We start from the raw sequence: 14,542 nt of genomic DNA, 5'->3' as shown, positions 1-14,542 counted from the left end.
CATGTTCCTATGACTATGAGATTATGCAACTCCCGATTACCGGAGGAACACTTTGTGTGTTACCAAATGTCACAACATAACTGGGTGATTATAAAGGTGCTCTACAGTTGTCTCCGATGGTACTTGTTGAGCTGGCGTGTATCGAGATTAGGATTTGTCACTCCGATTGTCGGAGAGGTATCTCTGGGCCCTCTCGGAAATGCACATCACTATAAGCCTTGCAAGCAATGTGACTAATGAGTTAGTTGTGGGTTGATGCATTACGAAACGAGTAAAGAGACTTGCGTGTAACGAGATTGAGCTAGGTATTGAGATACCGATGATCGAATCTCGGGCAAGTAACATACCGATGACAAAGGGAACAATGTATGTTGTTATGCGGTTTGACCGATAAAGATCTTCATAGAATATGTAGGAGCCAATATGAGCATCCAGGTTCCGCTATTGGTTATTGACCGGAGACGTGTCACGGTCATGTCTACATAGTTCTCGAACCCGTAGGGTCCGCACGCTTAAAGTTCGGTGACGATCGGTATTATGTGTTTTTGTGTTGTGATGTACCGAAGGTAGTTCGGAGTCCCAGATATGATCACAGACATGACGAGGAGTCTCGAAATGGTCGAGATGTAAATATCAATATATTGGACTACTATATTCGGACACCGGAAGTGTTCCGGGTGCTTTCGGAGAAAACCGGAGTGCCGGAGGGTTACCGGAACCCCCCGGGAGAAATAATGGGCCTTATGGGCCTTGGTGGAGAGAGAGAGAGGGCTGGCCTAGGGCAGGCCGCGCGCCCCTCCCCCTCTGGTCTGAATTGGACTAGGAGAGGGGGGAGGGCGGCGCCCCCCTTTCCTTCTCCCTCTCCCCCTTCCTTTCCCCCTCCTAGTAGGAGTAGGAAAGAGGGGAGTTCTACTCCTACTAGGAGGAGGACTCCTCCTCCTGGCGCGCCCTACAGGGCCGGCCGGCCTCCCCCCTTTCTCCTTTATATACGGGGGCAGGGGGCACCTCTTGACACGCAAGTTGATCTGTTGATCTCTCCCAGCCGTGTGCGGTGCTCCCCCTCCACCATATTCCATCTCGGTCATATCGTAGCGGTGCTTAGGCGAAGCCCTGCGTCGGTACGATCATCATCACCGTCACCACGCCGTCATGCTGACGAAGCTCTTCCCGGAAGCTCTACTGGATCGTGAGTTCGCGCGACGTCACCGAGCTGAACGTGTGCTGAACGCGGAGGTGCCGTACGTTCGGTGCTGAGGATCGGCTGATCGTGAAGACGTACGACTACATCAACCGCGTTGTTATAACGCTTCCGCTTAACGGTCTACGAGGGTACGTGGACGACACTCTCCCCTCTCGTTGCTATGCATCACCATGATCTTGCGTGTGCGTAGGATTTTTTTTGAAATTACTACGTTCCCCAACAACTTGTTCCATGCTTCTGTTTGCATGTTGCAAATTTTTTCCGTGGGGCTTTTGTCGGATAATGGAGGTAAATGTTGCAACAAAGTTTTACATGCTTTTTCTACGAACATAGTACATCACTTGACTCGGACTGGATAGTGCAGAAGTGTCAGCCGACGAAAAACCCTTTAATGCTTCCTCCATCACAGGCATGTTTTGAAGTGCTTGACATTTTTCAAGACGATATTAGAGATTTTTCACAATTATAATACCTTCATGTTGCATTCATTGGGAATATAAGTTACACACATGTCGGTTATTTGTTGCAGTATATTTGACATATGGGTTGCCTTAGTAGTGCATTTCGTTGCATTCTATTGAACAAAACCATGGTGTTTTGTTGCAGAGTTGATCTTCTTTTTTGTATGTTGTGTATGTGTAATTCATTGTTCTTGTTGCTATGTTGATAAAATATTATTGCACAAGTCATGGTCATCTTTCTCATGATCTATTTTGCATAGACAAGAAAGTTCTCATGCGTACCAAGATAAGGTTGCATAAAGTGGCAGGCTTTGCACGAAGAAGGGCGGTATGATTTTTAATGTAATTTTTTCCTACTAATTCTGCATCCAATTGTGCCTCGAGAAACTTCCTTTCAAGTGGCCGATTTCATCTCTCGTGTCGACAACATCGAACGCGCGCCACGCGTCAATGTCAGACCCACACACCGCTTTCCTCCCTCTCCTTTTTTCCTACACAACAAGGCAAGTTGCTCATTTTATTCATCTTTCTTCTCCCTCCAACACATCCAACGTACCACAGACTGCACAACTAGCACACGCCAACTCTCGCTGCTGCAATCCGGCACAAATCATGGACCGGCGGCGTTGTTGCCTCACCCTGCTACAACCTCTCCTATGAAATACCTATGTTGCGCTGTGCTGCTGCGAACCTGAGACATGACCCCTAATTAGTGCTCCTCGCTGCTGACGACTCTGGCCCGCTGCTGCAAAGCCAGGCCCCACTGAAGAACGGCCACCCCGCTCATCGCTGGCGCTCGACACTACTGGGCCAGCCTTGCTTTCAAAGGAGTTCCTACCTATGTGAACTCTCCCATTACTAGCGTTGCTGCAACTGGGAGCGCTGCGATGACTGCAATGTCGATGGCGTTGTGCTCATCGGGGTCGCAACGTTGCTGTTGTTGTGGAGCTGCGCAAGCTTCTTGCTCGGTGTTGTCGTTCTTTTTTGCGGGAGGTGACCATAACATTGTCCATGTTGTAATGAGTGATCAAAGTGTCACGTGTTTGCAATGTTACACAAGCTTGAGGTGACTGCAAGATGGTCATGTTGCAAACGTCCATCGTCTGGACGAGATGACTCGACACAAATCGGCGGGCGGAACGTGGCCTATGTTGCAAATGGCGAGCACAACATGGTCTATGTTACGACCGACAGATCACGCTTGACGGCTAATCCGAACTCTTGGAAGTCGATGGATCTTTTCCTCGCTTTAGCCAACCGTCGCATAGAGTCGTCCATTGTCTTTTCATTGTATTGACTATTGTTTTCATTGACATTTATCTGATCTAAGATGTCATCTTCCGCTGACGATGCCTACGCATCCCCTACACCATTCCTCTCCTCATCATTGTCTTCGTCCTACGGATGCTAGCTAGGTCTGTTTCCCTCCTTTACTTGTACTCCCATCAACTCTCTCCCCTAGAGTGCATGTTTTTTCCAACATAAAAAATAGCACGCTACAAGATATAGCGCCGCCCTTCTCCAGATACTACACAAGTTATAGCGTGCTATATTTCAAAATAGTGTCTTAAAAATATCAAATATATCACATAATTTAAGGATTTCAGCAGTTAAAAGATTGTTCAGGAGCAATACATGCATAACCAGTTAACCACATACAAGAAGCAACATCGTGTGCTACCCATCTCCTCCATGGTTGCACCCCTCGTCTCCTTCCCATGGCATATTCAAGATGTAGCAGCAACAGCTAACGGAAGCAACAGTAGCCCCAACCGCTCCTCTTCCGCGGCCACCGACAGTAGAAGGAGCATGACGAGCAATCAACGCAGGAGCTCAACAAGGTGGGGGGAACAGAAAAATGTATACCCTAGTGGCTAACGTCGTCCCTTCCAATGTTGGCAGGAGTCGACCTGGAGGAAGCCACCCCTGTTGCCGCTCACGAGAAGATGCTGTTGCCGGTGCTCATAGCTCAGATGGGAAGGGCGAATGACCTGGGTTAGTTGTTTATTTGGTCTAACCATCTGAGACTGAGAATGAGAGGGGTGTGGGTTGTGGGCTTATGGCCAGAAGGGGGGTAGTTTTGGGGCGTTGGGGCTCGGCTGTTGTTTTCTATGCTTCGGGTGTTTGCACAATGCTACAATGCTATAGCTGAAATAGCGTGCTATAACGCATTTAGCGCCGTAGCGAGCAAAATTGCTTAAAGCGTAGCGTGTCCCTTCCAGATACCCTATACGACGCTATAACGTCGAAATAGCGCGCTATTTTTTTCGTTGGTTTTTTCCCCGAAAGATCCAGGGACGCTGGCTTCTACTCCATCAACTCTCAATATGTTGGCAGAGGGAGAAACTGTACAGTGGTCACAACTGTGACAGAGTAAGGAAAACAGAAAAGAAACGCGACGGGGGACAGGCTAAGAAAATTGTACGTCCCCGAAGGGGGTGTGACAGACTTAGCACCATAAGTTTCTGATTCTCCTTAAAAAGACAATAATAATAGAGTACGGCAAAGGAAAAGCAACAGAGATCATGTAACGCAGCTCGTCCAGATAACTTAAGAGAACGACCAAATAACCCTAAGCACAACTAAGTACTCTTAAGCACGAATTAATTAAGCAGCTAAGACGACGTGTATCATCGTGATTTCAGGACTTCTTAATAAAATCAGAGACGGCCTCGGATGCGTTCCGCTTCTTCGCCTTGGTCGTCGTCGCTGTTGTCGTAGTGGTGGTCGGGGAGGTTGGCCCTCAGGTCGTCGTCGTTGAAGACGTCGACCTGGACGTAGGCGTAGCCGTCGCGCTTGAAGTCGGCGAGGACCCTCTCGTTCTCGTCGCGGTCGGCCTTGATGGCGTCCGTGACCTTGCGGAAACTCTCCGGGAAGTTGGGCAGGGGACGGCGAGGCTTCTTGTCCCACTCGAGCATCCACTTGATGTAGCTGTTCCGATGGTCCAACTATACCATCTTCTGCTTCTTGATCGGATACCCCTCCACATACGGGTCGAACCTCAACCACGGGTGGGGTGCCGCCTCGTTCTCCATCGGGATCGAAGCCTCCTCCGTCGAGATCGATCGATTCCGAGGGCTGGATTGTGTTGGCGGTGCTCCGCGGCGCCGTATATATATGAGGCCCCCACAGCCCGAATTCATTAAAACTTGAAAGACGGGTTCATTAACAATACTACATATGAAATTCGGTCTGGTTGCGATAATAGCCCATTGGCCGTCCGCTAAGGAGTCCGTTTCCGACGGGGCCTATGATACGAGACTATATATATAGCCCGGAATCTGTTCATCAGGCCGATATTATCAACAGCACGGAATCGAACTCGATGGAAAAGCAGGCTTCGATCTCGACAGAGACGGCGGCGGCGGCGGCTGCTGCTGGGGCCGACAGGTACAAGTTCGACCCGTACGAGGGGTACGGGATCAAGGAGCAGAGGATGGTGAAGATGGACGAGCGGCACGACAACATCAAGTGGCTGCTCGAGTGGGACAAGTGAAAGCTGAATAAAACTGTTGCTTATTGATGATTTGGTGCGGCATACAAGAGTATGTAAGAGGGTACAAACCGACTTGGGGTAGGGGTATAAAACTGACTTGGACTAGAAGTCGTATACCATAATGACTACTCTAACATCCCCCCCGCAGTATCAACAGCAGGCTCGACGACGTTGAGACTGAAACAGATATCTTGAAACGGCTTAGTAGGCAGTGCCTTGGTGAAAATGTCAGCAAACTGAGCCGTAGAGGGAATATGAAGCACCCGAACCTGACCAAGAGCAACCTTTTCACGAACAAAATGAATATCAATCTCAATATGCTTTGTGCGTCGGTGTTGAACTGGATTGCTGGTCATGTAGACTGCTGATATGTTGTCACAGTAGACAATAGTGGCCTGCTCAATAGGCCTGTGTAGCTCGGAGAGTAACTGCCGAATCCAGATGGTATCTGCAACGGCATGTGCCACAGCGCGATACTCAGCCTCGGCCGACGAACGTGAGACTGTAACCTGTCTTTTCGAAGACCAAGAAATCGAATTGTTACCAAGAAAAACACAAAAACCGGAAGTGGACCTTCGAGTGTCAGGACAACCAGCCCAGTCTGCATCAGAGTATGCGGTAAGCGAGTTTGGAGAAGAATTATTGAGGTGGAGACCATGATTGAGAGTTCCTTTTAAATACCGAAGAATGCGTTTAACATGATTATAGTGAGGAACCCGGGGATCATGCATATAGAGACATGCTTGTTGAACAGCAAAAGAGATTTCAGGACGAGTAATGGTGAGATATTGGAGAGCACCTGTTAGGCTACGATAGAGAGTAGGATCGGAAAAGGGTTCACCGGTAGCCGAAAGTTTAAAACTAGTATCGACAGGAGTGCGAGATGATTGACAGTCAAGCATACCAGCACGATTAAGAAGATCAAGAATATACTGGCGTTGGGAAAGAAAAAGGCTGGAGGAATCTCGAACAACAGCAATGCCTAAGAAATGATGAAGGAGTCCTAGGTCAGTCATAGAAAATTCAGATCTAAGAAGAGAGACAATATGCTCTAAGAACTTTTGAGAGGAGGCGGTAAGAATGATATCATCTACATAGAGAAGTAAATATGCAGTGTCAGAAGTTTGATGATACACAAAAAGAGAGGTGTCGGTGAGAGATGGAGTGAAGCCTATTGTTTGAATGAAGGAGGAGAAGCGTTGAAGCCAAACTCGTGGGGCCTGTTTAAGACCGTAGAGAGATTTCTGAAGAAGACATACATGAGTTGGAAAGGATGGATTTTCAAAACCCAGAGGTTGCTGGCAGTAGACAGTTTCTTGAAGGGAACCATGGAGGAAAGCATTTTTAACATCAAGTTGGTGAATGGGCCATGAAGAGGAGATAGCAACACTAAGAACGGTGCGAATGGTGCTAGGTTTAACAACAGGAGAGAAGGTTTCTTCGTAATCAATTCCTTGTTGCTGAGAAAAGCCACGACAAACCCACCTGGCTTTATATCGTGAGAGGCTCCCATCGGAGTGGAACTTTTGGCAAAAAAATCCATTTGCCAGAAACAATATTTGTATTGGGAGGACGAGGAACAAGTTGCCAGGTGTTGTTTTGAAGTAAAGCATTATATTCTTCTTGCATGGCAGCGGCCCAATTGGGATCAAGTAGAGCAGTTTTGTAATTCTTTGGAAGAGAAGTGAGAGATACGGAGGTATGAAGGTTTAGGCGGTCTTGGGGTTGATGAAATCCTGATTTGGCCCTAGTACGCATGCGATGATCATTAATCGGGGCTGCTGTAGGAATAGCACGAGGGGGTAAGGTGGGTACTGGTGAGTCCGGCGCAGCGGAAGAGTCGGACGAAGGAGTAGGGCTGGGTGGTGGAGTGGGAGCAGGGCTGGGTGGTGGAGTGGGAGTAGGGGCCGGGGGTGTTGGGGAGGAAGCAGGGGTCGGGGGTGTTGGAGACGTCTCGGGTGGGGTGAGTGTATGGTTGGGATTGGCTATGGTGGGTGTTAATGGTGGTGGTGATAAGTTGTGTTCGGCAGGTAGGGGAGTATATAGTTGGAAAGGACGGGGAGAGGGGGTGTTTGCGGAGCTAGGGGTGTTGGATGGTGTAGTAGTGCGTTGTGAGAAAGGAAAAATGTGCTCAGCAAACGTGACATGACGAGAGATATGAACGTGTCCAGTGTGAAGGTCAAGACAGCGATAGCCTTTGTGCTCGTCAGAGAAGCCGAGAAAAGCACATGGGATAGAGCGTGGTGACAATTTATTTGCAGAAGTGACATAGGCATTGGGAAAACAAAGACAGCCGAAAACACGAACTGCGGAGTAGTCGGGGTGGGAAAGAAAGAGGGAATAATAGGGAGTAATGTTGGGTTTAGTTTTAGAAGGTCGAATATTTAGAAGGAAGGTGGCCATGTGTAGGGCTTCAGCCCAAAACTTGGGAGGCATAGATGATTGAATGAGGAGAGTGCGAACTATATCATTGAGGGTGCGAAGAGAGCGTTCTGCTTTACCATTTTGAGGGGAGGTGTAGGGACATGAGAACCTAAGCAGGATGCCATGTTGTAAGAAGAAAGTACGATTTTTAATGTTATCAAACTCGCGACCATTGTCACATTGGATAAAGCGAATTGGGAGGAAGAAGTGAACAGACACATAGCGTTGAAAATTAAGGAAAAGAGAATGGACCTCGGATTTGTTGCGTAGAGGAAAAGTCCAGACAAAGTGGGTGAAATCATCTAGGATAACAAGGTAGTATTTAAAACCCAAAACACTTGCAATGGGAGAGGTCCATAAATCACAATGTATTAATTCAAAGGGATAAGTGCTACAAGAACTAGAGGAACTAAAGGGAAGACGCACATGTTTGCCTAATTGACAAGACTCGCAAAACACAGAATTATGAGAGTCCCTATTACATGGTATGGTAAATTCACTAAGCATAGAAGCTAAGACGGCGGGGTTGGGATGGCCCAAGCGACGATGCCAGAGATCGATGGAGGCCAGCATGGATATTGGAGGGGTGGCGGCAGGAACTCCATTAAGAGAATAAAGATCACCGGAGCTATTGAAGCGAGCGATCTCGGCCTTGGTCAGGTAATCCTTCACAGATAAACCAAAAGGGTCAAATTCAGCCGAAACTAGATTGTCGCAAGTAAATGGCGAACAGAGATAAGATTTTTAATGAGCGCGGGTGCAACTAGAACATCGTGAAGTAAAAGAGGTTTGGTGGAAGAGGGAAGTTGAGCCTGACCAACACAATATATAGGAATAGATGATCCATCTCCAAGGATAATGGAAGGGAAAGGAGATTTAGTGCAAGAAGATAACCAATTACTAGATGCAGACATATGACTAGAGGCCCCTGAATCAAAGATCCAATCCGTACCTGAGTTTCCTTGTGCAGCAAAGTTATTCATGGCCTGGAGAAAGGCAGCTTGATCCCAGCTCGGCGTCGCAGGTGAGGGTGGCGTCGGAAGCGGTGCCGGCGGATACGATGGTGAAGGCAGTAGGGCCGGCTGGGGAGTGTAGTAGGCATTGGCCGGCTGTGGTGGGGGTGGCGTCGGGAGCAGGGCCGGCTGAGGTGTGTAGTAGGCGCCGCCGTCGGTGCTGTAATGACCATAAGGAGCATACGTCGGGGCGGCGTGATAGGCATTGGCCGGCCGTCGGGGGTTGAGAACCCCGGGAGCACCAGTAGGCGGCCGAAGGCCGGGTTGCCAGGCACCTGAGTATGCCGGCGAAGCACCGAGGGTGGATGGAGCGGACCAGGGCATGGGCCATGCTTGAACAAGCCCCGTCCAAGGATCATGAGGAGGCCGCCATGCAACCGCAGATGGAGCACTGGTGGGTGGTGCAGGACTCGGTGCTGGTGATGTCGTAGGCGGAACCGAACGAGTCGACGGCGGCCTGTAGATAGGGTTTTTGCCACGGTAGTTCGGACTAGGACGCCAGCCTGGGGGCGGTTCAACAGATGACGATGCGGACGGCCCGACGGCAGGAGCCGGCCTGGAAGGCGGCGCTGGTGTAGACGACAGAGGAGGACGAGCCGCAGCATGAAAGACCTTGGGGCGAGAGTCCTTGCGAGCTTGTGTTTCCGCCGCGAGTTGTAGCAAGGAACGAACTTCAGCGAAGGTAGGAGGGGGCCGTATCATCGGTATGAACGAGGCTTGCTTGTCAAAGTCTTCGCTGAGGCCGCCGACGACGATATTGATTAGCTGTGAGTCGCTAACTGTATCGTCGAGTTTGCAGAGCTCATCACCAATGGTCTTAACGCGCTGGCAGAACAGATTCACCGGGGCGTCTTCTTGCACCATATTGCGAAGCTCGGTGTGGAGAGCGTTTTTCCGAGCGTCGGTGTTGCTTTGGAAGAGCTGACGGAGGGAGTGCCAGATGTTGGCAGCGGTGGCGCCGTCGTGATCGAGCATGTTGAAAATCTCGGTGGTGATGCGGGTGTAGAACCACTGGACAATCGCGAGATCGTCTTTCAACCATTGCGGATCGTCGGGGCGGGGAAGACAGTTGGCGGCGACATGCGAGCGCGGGTTGCAGCGGCCGAGGTGGAGATCGAAGAGATGTCCCCAATGGTAGTAGTTGTGGGCGGCGAGATCAAGAACTACAGGGATGTAGGGGCTGACGTCGGAGATTGTGTCAGCAAGAGATATTGGTGCGGCGAGGATGGGTGCAGGGTAGTTTTGTGGAGCTATGGTGAGGGCCGTGAGAGAAGCGGCCGCGGCGTTGGCAGCCTTGGCGATGAGTGCGGCCCGGCGCTCGAAGTAGCCAGGCGGCGGCGGCGGCGGTGGCGTTGGCGGAGCCATACCCTAAACCCTGGGACCGGTATCTGATACCATGAAAGCTGAATAAAAATGTTGCTTATTGATGATTTGGTGCGGCATACAAGAGTATATAAAAGGGTACAAACCGACTTGGGGTAGGAGTACAAAACTGACTTGGATTAGAAGTCGTATACCATAATGACTACTCTAACAACAAGAAGCCTCGCCCTCCCCTGCCCAACCTCCCCGAGGAGTGCCGCGAGGCCATGGACGCCATCAAGGCCGAGCGCGACGACAACGAGAGGGTCCTCGCCGACTTCAAGCGCGACGGCCACGCCTACGTCCAGGTAGACATCTTCAACGACGACGAACCAAGGGCCAACCTCCCTGACGACCAGTACGAGGTCATCGACGACGACAGCGACGAAGAAGCTTGATCTACTCCGCAATATCTATCTATCTGTCGTCTAATGTGTGCCATGGATTAGAGTAGGATTCCTTCTGGCGGTCGATCTATATTGTGTCTTATGTTTTTCGAAAAGGTGTGACAGCACTCGGGAGTCCCGACTCCCCCTTATCCTGTCCATTCAGCCATGTTAAGATTCGTGTTCTGGTCTGTCCAGCCGCAGACCTTTTGCAGTGTTAGAATACTTAGCTAGGCGATTAATCAGACAAACAGCGGCGCAACTAGGCTGTATAGACATGGTAGGTCACAGGTACTAGTAGCGGGCATGGTTGAAGCGACAACCCATAGGTAGTGCATGCAAGGCATCTCACATCAGAGGAACGTGGACCCCTAGAGGTTTCACATCATCGTCAGTTCAGTTTCTGTATGAATATATTACCATCACTTGTTCCTTCCTTTCAGTGAGTAGTAAAATATTCTTGACCGAGATAGATGAGCATGTTACCAAATTTGTGCCGGGCACATACAAGCTTTAACCCGATTGGCCCCGATTGGCCCGTGTCATGGAGAAGCTGAGAGGCGAGGCATGAACTCATGAGCCGGGTACATGAACTAGTCATACTGGCGTCAGGCGCTCACAGGGACTGAACGTGGTAGAAATGAGCAATGTACATCTGATAGGAACCTAACTCAGGCACATGTATGTGTATCCTGTTCCTGTATCCGACACACTACCATACATGTACCGGGTGCATGTTTCAGCCATCCGCATCGGCATGTGTCAAGGACCATGAGCGGCTGCAGTCTATTCTATTTCTTCCATCGGCGATGCATGCCCGTGGTGAAGTTCGACACGTCTTTTCACTTGTTTGAAACACGAGCCGGCAGGTGTACTCCTTGATGTAGACTGGCGCTTACAGCCGAGGTGGGATTCTGCCCTACGATGAACAGTGCGAGAATAGGCCCAGAGCCGGCGCTTAAAGAAATCCTAGACTGCTAATAGAACTAGTGGTACAGGGCCTGGTCCAGATCCCGAGCAGCTATTTTCTGGACGGACGGGGGAGATAACCGGGTGCCTAGACACCCGGGTGTTGAAAATCCAATATCTATGTTTTTTGATCAACTATTGCATCTTAAGTTTATGTCGCAAGTGATGATGTTGTATCGATCGGAACTATATATTCTCATACTCCTATTTGTATGCCACTCATGTTATTGAATCTCTCTGTTAGGTCTCTTCAATTCGGGGATCGCAGTTGTCACAAATCTTGGCAGGCCTGGTTGGCTGAAATAGTGAATACCATAGGCAATGAACTAAGCAGGGAATAGTATGGCAGAAGTGTAACTAAATCTGCTTACCCTTCGTTTAACTGTTCTAAAATTGCATCTTGGGAAAAAGATGGCAGCAAATTCATAATCGGGTCCTTCGTTTAACGTCGTTTTGGAAATTGCAGTTGCTGGCAGGATATATGACAAATAGACCAGTGTGGCTCAGTGTATGCAAAATTATGGATCAAGATTTGTTGCGGTGCAGCTGTTGACAATAGTAGTATCTATTATTATTAGTCTGTGTTGACTTTTTGTAAGTTAATGTCAAATCTGAATCTTCTTGTAGGTCTAAGATACGTTATATCACTCCGTCCGGGTTTATTGGCCCCCTTCGTATTTTAGGTCAAACTTTGATCATCTGTAAAACTAACAATAAATTATATGACATGAAAAGTATATGTATGGATTTGTATTTGAAAGAGATTTTCCATGGTATATTTTTTGTGGCATATAGATTGCAAATTATTAGTTAATTTAAAAAAAACGTACCATACATTTCAATGAGAGACGACGCCAATTTTTTTTAGATAAACACAAAATATGTTGTGTATAGTGCCTTTTCCTCTGTACTTCTGCGCCAATTCATTGGCGAAACTGGGACGGCCAGATCGGCCGCCAACTTTTTGGTGCGCCCGCGACGCCCACGATTTTGCATGGCACTCCTGGGCAACAACCAAACAGCCCCTAAATGCCCTGACGCGGGACCCCGGACAATCAGTTGAGGTGGCAGTGTGCGGCATCGGCTGCGTCAAAGCGAGCCCCCGGCGGCAAGCGGGAAATTGTGCACGCGCGCCCGTCACCCCTTCTTCTTGGGTTCAAAATTTTCGGCCTCCCACCCACCACCTCCCGCTGAATCCATCCGATCAGAATCAGATCGCGCGCGCACCATCGCTCCCTCTTTTCCGGTTTTCCCACCCACGTCTCCAAAGCCATTGACGGCATGGGCCTCGACATGGAAGAGATGGGCCCATAATTGGTGAGTGATGAGAAGCCCTGGGTTTATCCCTCATCGCGCGGCGGACCCTGAAGAAACCAGCTTGCTCCGAGCGGTGAGCTGGCTAGGGGTTCTTCCAACCAAATCCCGGCGGCTCCCTCTTCCGCAGCACCGGCGCCTGGCTGCTCGTTTGCTTGCTTGGTCGTGCCTAATCGGCGACCCCCTGGCCTTTCCCCGTCTCAGGCAGGCAGCGAACGGCGACGATGGCCGCCATCGCCGGAGCAGACGACGAGAGGAAAACTCAGCCCCTCGTGCGGTAAGCTCCGCCCGTACGTTCCTGGTGGGAGCTAAAGGATCTCTTGCCTGGAAAGAATGGAGAAGTAACGCGGCTTAGGCTTTGGTTTGCAGCGATGACGCGCCCAAGCTGCTCGCCGCCCTCAAGGAGATGAAGGACGGGCTCGACCTTGTCAGAGCCAAGGTTGAGTCGCTCACCCGCAAGGTACCCCCGCCCGCCGGAATTGGGAACCATGAGGGAATGGTAATTCTGGTTCGTAAACTTTTCTATGGGCAATTTGTAGTTCACGAAGAAAAGCTATTCATGAGGACATTTTCCACAGTCCTTGGTCGATAAACGGTCGATAAACGTTCGATAAACGGGCTCATGCAGAAGAATAACAAGACAAGGGAAGCTTTTGCGGTCGCCAAACCGAACCACTGGATTTCACCGCCGACGAGCTATGTAAAGATGATTGTTGATGCTGCCATCTCGAGGAATGGGAAGTTTGGGGCTTTAGTGGTGATCTGTCGAGACCAAGACATGATGTTCATTGGAGCTTCCACTATGTTTTCCCCTTGCATAATAGACCCCCCACTCTTGAGGCGTTAGCAATACGGGAGACAATGGCTCTTGCGGAGGACACATACTCTCAAAGGATCTTCATGGTCTAGATTGCAAGGTAGTGGTTGATGCTATTATTAGCGGTAGCGCGCCCCCTTATGATGCGGTGATTAATGAGATTAGAGAGCATATTTCTAGTTTTAATTATTATATCATTAGTCACGAGTTTTGAACCTCAAATGTTGAGGCTCACAATCTTGCTAAACATGGTCTGACTTTAGGGGTTTGCCGCCGTGCATGGTTAGGCCAACCCGGAAACCTTATTTTCGTCCATGTAAATGTGGTGATGACATAATAAAGGTAGCAAGTCTGTCTTAAAAAAAGCTTAGTTGCGAGCTTCGTTGTCTCAAAAACAGTTTCGAGCTTCATAGTTCAAACTCTAAATTCATGTTTTTTATAGAGGGTCCCATATGATCTCTGAGAATTGTTCTTTCTGATAATAGCTTCATGTATTCCTCCTCTTATATCTCAATATAATTGACAACACTTAGTCAACAGACACAACATGTAATCAACCGGGGCTTGATTGTATAGCTAAATCATCCTTGTCTATTAGTTCCTCTGTGGTTTGGGAAGATGCTATCCCGGACTTTATTTTTCACCTTATCTAAGAAATAAAGTCTTACATTGTCAAAAAAACCGCGCTTGATTTTTTGGCGGGCGGTAGGCGTCGGTAGACCGGCGCAAGCACCCGGCTGGCTGCCGCCCAGCCACTAGATTGAGCCATCTGCATCGTACGATGCCTCTTTCGGAATCGTCTCCTTCCTCTTGGTCAACGCAAAAAGGAAACACGATTCTCTTTCTGCCTACTAGCCCTCACCCCGCCACAGGTGTCTCTGCCCTCAGCAATCACATGCATGCGCTCCGGCGAGGGCTACAGCCGTCCTCTTGCAAAGAAGCAACTCACATCGCTGCTCGTCGTCTTCATTCTCCCCTTCATCTATGAGCATGCCTTGTTCTCATGTTGCCATGGATTCCACATCCAGAACAGCAGATCTGCCATTGGACGGGTTCAGCCCCACAACATCACCCTCCTATCTCGCCTGTCGCCTGCGTC

This window comes from Aegilops tauschii, chromosome 7, assembly GCF_002575655.3.
Source record: "Aegilops tauschii subsp. strangulata cultivar AL8/78 chromosome 7, Aet v6.0, whole genome shotgun sequence".
Taxonomy (NCBI): Eukaryota; Viridiplantae; Streptophyta; class Magnoliopsida; order Poales; family Poaceae; genus Aegilops; species Aegilops tauschii.
Note: the sequence above shows the minus strand (reverse complement) of the source record.